Source organism: Xiphophorus couchianus, chromosome 4 (assembly GCF_001444195.1).
Source record: "Xiphophorus couchianus chromosome 4, X_couchianus-1.0, whole genome shotgun sequence".
NCBI classification, from domain to species: domain Eukaryota; kingdom Metazoa; phylum Chordata; class Actinopteri; order Cyprinodontiformes; family Poeciliidae; genus Xiphophorus; species Xiphophorus couchianus.
Window position 1 is genome coordinate 5857492 of NC_040231.1, and position 8431 is coordinate 5865922.

Sequence of the window (8431 nt, forward strand, 5' to 3'; positions counted from 1 at the left end):
TACACTTTCTTTATTTACTTGTGCTTTTCTAATTTCATGCTCTAGACATAACGTTGGATCATTAGTGCTCCTCCCTTTTCTAAAACCACTCTGAAACTTTGATATATATCCTTTACTATTTAAATAATATACGATCCTATTGTTAATCATTCTTTCCATTATTTTACATACATTGGATGTTAAAGCTATTGGTCTGTAGTTTTCTGGGTTTGAATTATCTTTTCCTGGTTTTGCTATTGGTACTATAATTGATTCCTTCCAGTTCAATGGTAGTTTTCCCTCCTCCCAAATTTTATTATATAATTGCAATATTATGTCTTTTGATTTTTCACTAAGTTGTCTTATCATTCTATAATAAATCCGATCTTTACCTGGTGCTGTATTTTTTGTCTTCCTGAGTGCAGATTTCAATTCAGCTTTTGTAAACTCAACATTTAACAGATTATTCGTTTCTTCAACACTCTCTACTAACTCTTTATATTTAAGTTTTGTATTTTCCCTCCCTTTTCTTCCCTCTTCACTAATATTATTTGAACTATGAATTTTACTAAATGTTCTTGCCAATATTTCAACTTTATCTTCATCTCTTACTATATTTATATTATCCATTTTTAATATAGGATATTCAAACTCTCTCCTTATGCCATTCATTCTTTTAATTATTTTCCAAATTTTTTCTATTTTGGTTTCTTTCCCTATTGTGCTACAGAAATTCCTCCAATATTCTCTTTTAGCATTCTTAATAGTTCTTCTTACCATTGCTTGCTTTCTTTTATAATCAATTAAATTCTTATAAATTGGGTTACCTTTTAGTACTTTAAATGCTTTATTTCTTAACTTTATTGCTTTTTTACATTCATTTGTCCACCATGGCACCATTTTCTTATCATTTCTACACCCTGTTTTCTTTATAGAATTATCTGCTGCTTCCATAATTATTTTACTAATTTCTAAATTTATATCATTTATATCCATTGTCATATCTACTTTCTCTAAATTTATTTGACTCAAGTATCTAAATTTAATCCAGTCTGCCTTATTAAAATTCAGTTTTTTATTGACCTTTATATTCTTATTTAAATTTAATCCTACTCTTATTATAATGGGATAATGATCACTACCTATTGTTGAATTTTTATCAATGAACCACTCACAAATACCAGCTAAAACATCTGAAACAATTGTTAAATCAATAACTGATTCCATCCCTGTTCTTACATTGAGTCTTGTTCCCCTCCCATCATTAATACATACAAGATTTTTCATTCCCATTAATTCTTCTATAACCTGTCCATTTCTATCATTACTTTTACCCCACAATGTACTATTTGCATTAAAATCCCCACACCAAATTATTTTCCCTTCCAAATATTCGGTTAACTCCTCCAATATTTCAATTGATAATGTTTTGCATGGATTATAAAAATTTATTATTTTAAATTTGCCTTCTTGTTCCCATATTTCAATTACAATATATTCAAGTTCTTTCCCTTTCCCTAATACCTGATATTGTATCCCTTGTTTTATAAATATTCCACATCCTCCTCCACCTCTCTCCTCCTGTCGGTCTCTTCTAACACTATTATATCCTTTAATCACAAAATCTAATGTTGTTTTTAACCATGTTTCCTGAACACAAATAATTTCTGGTTTATCCTCAAGACTATCAACATAACCTTTAAGTTCCTGTCCGTTAGCAATTAAACTTCTTGCATTCCATTGTAATATTAGCATTAATTATTTTCACCTGGTGGTCCTGATCTACCATCTACCTCCAGCTTTTTGTTTATGTTCTCCCATGATCCCTCTTTAAACCCCAAAAACTTTTCAGCTCCTCTCACTATTATTTTAATTTTCTCAGTTTTATGCTTGGCTTGGTCAGTGCAGTTGATAACATATGCTACAAATAATATTAGTTTTTCTACTGATACTGTGATATTATCTTCTGATTGTACTTTGTTTTGCTGTGGGATTTGGCTCGCTATTTGTTCACTCTTTCTTGTTGTCTGCTCCTTCACATTTTTAACAGCTTCCGCATAACTAATGTTTTTAGTTGTTTTAATCTGTATAATTTCTTTTGCCTTCTTCCTTACCTCACATCCTCCATACGTAACTCTATGTTGCCCTCCACAGTTACAACATTTTTCTTGTGCTTCTTCTTTACATTCTTCTAATTTGTGATCTTCACCACATTTTGGACATCTTTGTTTCCCTTTACAAGCTGCTGCTATGTGTCCATATCTTTGACACTTGAAACAACGAAGTGGTGGAGGGATATAAGGTCTGACCTGAAAACTAAGATAACCTATTTTGACGTTTTGTGGCAATTCTTTCCCTTCAAAGTCAATGAGGATTGACAAACTTCCTACTCTTTCTCCATTTATTGTTCTTGACAATCTCTTCAAGTTATTTGCTTTTGCTCCTACAATACTTCGCTTAATTTTATCAAGATCTTCATCTAGAGGGATCCCATAAATCACTCCTCTAGTTTTTTTATTTTCTCCCACAATTTTTTTCTCCAACACAGTTTTTTTACATATATTATCCACATTTAAAGCCTTATTTTTTTGTTCTTCATTTTTACAAACTACCAATAGGTTTCCATCTCTCAAAATCTTTACCATTTCAACATCTCCAATTTTCTTTTTTATTTCTCTTGACACCACAATGGGGCTGATGTTATCCTGTTCTTCTTCGTTCTTAAGTTTTAATATTATTTTAAATTCCTCCCTCACAACTTTCCTCCTAACTATCCTTTCTTCTTCGGAACTACTTCCTTCCAGTTCTCGTTTATTTCCTTGAATATCACCCATTTCCTTTCCTTCATCTGTTTTATGCCTTCCCCGTCCTCTCCCTCTTCCTCTCCCCACTGGCGTCCACCCTTCAAAATCCATGTCTTCCTCATTTCCTGTCTCCATTTCCAACCAAACCATTCACATACCAGTTTATGCCAAAATCCGCCTTTTCCAACTCTGATATGTGTTTTGTTTTGCCGCACTCCGTCTCACAAAACCTTCTCTGGGGACCTGCCAATGACTCATTATTTGAAACAGCTGTGTTAAAGCAGACATATCTAAAAGTTCCAGGTCACCAGACCTCGAAATCTGGATTTGAAGACCCTTGGTACAATGTTCACTACATATATACTGCTCAAAAAAATAAAGGGAACACTTAAACAACACAATATAACTCCAAGTACATCAAACTTCTGTGAAATCAAACTGTCCACTTAGGAAGCAACACTGATTGACAATCAATTTCATCTGCTGTTGTGCAAATGGAACTTTGTACAGAACAAAGTATTCAATGAGAATATTTATTTCATTCAGATCTAGGATGTGTTATTTGAGTGTTACCTTTATTTTTTGAGCAGTGTATAAACATCCTTGGTAAATATGGTTAAAAGGTCATAAAGTAAACCTATTTTTGATTGCAGTTACATAATCTTACACTAAACATTTAAGAAGATGCCAGTGTTCAAATTGAGTGCTGACTTTTCTTTTTAAATGTTATGTTATGATCGGAATCTTTAACCATTATTCTTTGCACAATCTCTCTAAATCGTCCAGTATGTTGAGTCCACTCTAAAGCCTACATCATCTCAGCTCACCCCACAAGTTTTCTGTAGGATTAGGTTTGTTGGCTGAGATGGCGGTTTTGAAAGTTGTTTTGTTTTTGATGATTAAAATTTTTGTTGATCATTTTTGATCATTTCTTGGCTAACTGAATAAGGGAATACCACACAGTTCAGTGTTGCCACATTGAAAACATTGTGATTGCTCAGTTTTTGCTGAAACATCGTCACTTGATGCAGTCAACTGGGTTCCTTTAAATAGAAAACTTTATACCAGTTGGCAGAGATTTTCAAGCCATTTTTCCAAGTCAAGTCTCAAGTCTTTCACACCCAATTCAGTCAGGCCTCAAGCTTCTAATTAGGCATATGTAGGCAGTTATGCTCTAAGGTCACAACATGAAAGGTCATTTTGGATTTGTGAATGAATCAGAACCTTTTTGTTTTGTAATGACACAATTAACACCTGTTTATTTATGTCTTCATATTGTCTACTTATTATCTATAGAGCTATTTTCACGCTAAATAGGGTTTCAAGATTTTTCTTCTGAGTTGGAGAAATTTTAATGACATGGGGAAACAATTTTCTAACTCTACATTTAAAACCTTTGTTCTCAGGTTTTAAATGAGAACAAAACCTCATTGTTCTCATGAACAATGTGGTAAAGATTTTCACATTTAAGGTAGGCATTACAACATAATGACAAAGACAAAGCCTAGTAGGTAAATAAATGAGTGCAAAGTGCTTTTATTCTGATATTTTCAGCAAGAAGTGTCCTTGTAATGTTGCAGCTCTCTTAGCAGCAACAGCGTGTCAGAGGTTTGTCTACTTTGTTTTGAAGTGATCCAGTCTTTTAACACAGCATTTAGTATGGGAGACTAAAATGTGCTTATTAATATGAGGCTATATCTACAACATTAACAAATTGTTTTGAGTCACTAATGTCATATGACATGCCAATGTAATATCTGTATATAAATTGGGTTTATTTGTTTTGTAGAATGCCATTAAATTACATTTGCTGTAAATCAGGGCTTTGACAATAAAATGTTTTCAGTTGAATTGAACTGAAGTTTACTAAGAGAAATTGTTATTTTTTTCTTTATACTGCTAGTTTTTCAAAAAAACTCATCTTGTTGGTGACTTTTGGAAGAGATACAGACCTAAATTGTCAAGTATATTCAACCATACTTAACAGTAGGGATCAGGTGCTTTTCTAAATATTCATGCCAGACTTCACTGAAATGTTTGCTGTAGGCACATATGACAGAAGCACATCGCTCTAGTTAATTTAGCAAATTCCAAACGCTTGCAAAATATTGAAAAAATTATTTTTTCCCCCAAATAACCTGTTGGAATTTAAATAGTGTCTTACTGTTGTCCCAAAGAAAAGCGACCCAGAAAGACGCTTTTTACTGCAGTTCTCTAACAGTGAGATTTGGCGACTTTTGTCTTTTTTATTACGGCTCTTGCCATCTTGCACAATGCATGTGGTGGCGAGATAAATTCAGACATTCATCCAGCTTAGTGGCCTAGAAGAAGACCCATCTATCACATCATATGAAAAGAGAAAGTTCTTAGAAACTAGCAGACAGTTAGAACTTAATTATAATATTTGCAGTTTTTCTTAAAACAATTATTTGCTATTGTGGGACTTTTTTTTCTCTGGCTTTAGAAAGAAACTCAAATCAAAGGCTGATTTTTTTTTCTAATTATTTTTCAGTGGCACAATAAAACTGCTACAATAAAAGATGAAGATATATTAAAAAAAAATTAACATGTCTTACCAGGGATTCCAATAAAGAGGCCATCCCTATAATATTTACAGATTGTTCCTCCGATACACCAGAACCATACTTCCACATTAACTGACACAGTACAGAACACGCATAAGCACCTAGCATTTTTTTAAATTTATTAATATTTTTATTGCTGTTACATTACATTACTTTACAAGATTATTATTTATGACATGTTTTAAACTATAAAGTTTAACTTACATCAAATGTTGATGATTTAGCTGATTCAGAGAAAAAATGTTAGCATCAGCTAGTAACCTTAAGAGAAAAATAAGATATAATCGTGAGGTATATTTCCATGTATTTCAATGCAGTGCTAACTGAATGCAGTCAATAGGTACATTTTATAGCAGAATACTTACCACTATGGTAAGTATTTTGGCTATGGTAACTTTCCATAGCCTTACCACATAGCTTGGCTTAGCCATATAAGTAGGCTGTTTCTGAGTCACATCAAGAAACAGGGATGTTTAAATCTAACCAAATAGCAACTATAAGCAAAAGTAAATTGTGATGTAAACTGAGAACATGAGCATAAACCAAGCAGTGCAAAAAGTGCATATCATTTTTACCAGCATAACTGATGTAGTGGGATGGTAAGGTAAAGTGTGCAGTGGATGAAAATGCATCCTCAGTTGAGGCAGTTCATGCAGGTAAGTGAAGTCTGCTTCAAAGTAGAACATCTCATCAGTAAATGAGGTAAAAGCCTTTAACTGACAGGAAGGAATATGAAAATATCTGTGTTAACTAAATTGTATTTCTTTCAGAAATATTATGCATCTTTTCATAATTTGCTAAAGTTCTTGGTTAAACCTTTTACTTTCTCCTACCTCTTTGATTTTGGGAGCCCACTTTTATCTGTCACATATCATGTGTTTTGCTTAGTGAATTAAATTCTTTCAATAATATTTTAATTTATTAAAATGCACTTGTATGGACAGATAGATGGATGGATAGATAGATAACTGTATTTTCATCTAAGACATACAACTGTGCACTTGTGTCTTAGAGGATACATATATGTTAAAAAGTCTGACCTCCTCAGGCAAAAAAAAGACTTGCTAAAGCACTCTTTAACATATTGGGGCCTTAGCTATGGCTTCTCCCTAGGCTATCCACCATACTGTATGATATGTATAGGGCTAATCTGCACTTTAAACCAAAACATTTAAAGGGGTGCCAGGGGTGTTTTGTGTTTTCTAGACACATAGTGCCATTTTATAGCACAATCAATAATGTTACCCCCAGTTATAAAAATGCTACATATATATCAAACTTAATCCATTTTCTTACACCCCTACCCCATTGGGGTTGGGACGAGATGGGCAAGAGGCAGGGTACACCCTGGACAGGTCTTAAGTCTATCACAGGGCAACACAGAGGCAAACACCCACCCCCACACGCATACACACGCCTACCACAGCCACACCTAAGGAGAATTTAGAGAGACCAGTTAACCTGAAAGTCATGTTTTTGACTGTGGGAGGAAGCCGGAGAACACGGAGAGAACCCACGCGTGCACAGGGAGAACATGCAGTATATTATAATTGCCTTAAGCAATTATAATATTTTTTGACTTCTACTAAAGCACAACACTTGGATTGAGAAGTTCAGTAGTTCACATGATAAGCTCAGTAGATGTATACTTCCACCAGCTGTTTTCCAGTTGCTGCGCTGCTAGTCTGAATGCAATGGGACATTCGAGGATTTCTCAAAGTAATACTTCAGGCATGTTTTGGATGAGAGAATAACATTATAATATTATTTAAAGCTCAAAAAAGTCAATTTTACTTATTTTACATTATTATTTCTGGGGTGCAGGTTTTGGTTTTAAGGTAGCATTCAATATGTATGTTTGGAGTTCAGATAAAAGATTATTGGCACATTCCTCCCATAGTGTACCATAGAGTGTATGCCAGATATTTAGAATCTTTATGCACAGTTGCCAGTATATTTTAGACTGAGCCCAAATAACCATACAGAAGCTCATATTTAGTCTGGAGTTAACTGAAAATAATGTAATTTATATTTAACGGTTCAATGAGCATTTAATTGGAATTTATTGCCTGGGGCATTGCCTCTTGACTTTGACACCTACTGGGATATAAACATAGCAAGGCTATGCTTTGCAGTCCTGGCCTCTGCAATGGGCAGAAAAATTATGCTTTTTTTTGCATTTGGAGTGGCTGAGAGGCTACTAGAAGTGACTAATTAGTAGCATAAGGGGATATAATAAATTCATATATTGTGAATCATACTGTAAAACAATAAATTTTCTATCTCCTCATAGATGGGTTTTATTGCTGCATTTGAAAACAAAATGAAATGTTTGCCTAAATGTGTTTATTTTTCTTTATTTTAGTTTTCTTTTATATTTTTGTGCAGTACGCATGTATAGAAAATAATTGAGATAAAAGCGACCGGAGAAAGGGACTTTAGTTCTGTTAAAATAGATAAAACCAGGCAAAGGAGGGGCATTAAACAACTACAGTAGCTCTTAATTAGCCTCACTTACTTGATGTGACTTATGCAAGACACTTAAAAACAATGTAAAGTTCATTAAATTGAGTAAGAAACTACTAGAAGCAAGACATCTGTGTAGGCACCTGTTTCAGGTCAGTATCACCTGTGCATGTCAACCTTTTGTTGGTTAATGCTGATGGTAAGAAGTCCCAAGAGACTGTCTGCAGCTGAAAAAATTAGTTGCTTCCTGAGCAGAAGTATAATATAAAGTAAATATATTTCATCTGTTCGACAGCCTTCAGAAACCAGTGCACTCAGATGTTTGCTACTGCCTTACGTTTTTGCTCGACATTGTGCACTGATGTCAATCAGATTACATAATAGGTGTCAGACATACATTTGTTTCTTTAGTTCTACACACAAACATTGTGCAATTAAGGCTCATAACAATGTTGGATTCATTCAGTATAGGCGTGATTACATTTTTTAAATCATTTTTGTCACATCACAAAATATATTTGGTGACATAAGCTGTTAAACATTGGCTAAACAATGAGCCAATAAGCAGTAGGAGACTTTTTGTGTATTCTTTTCTAG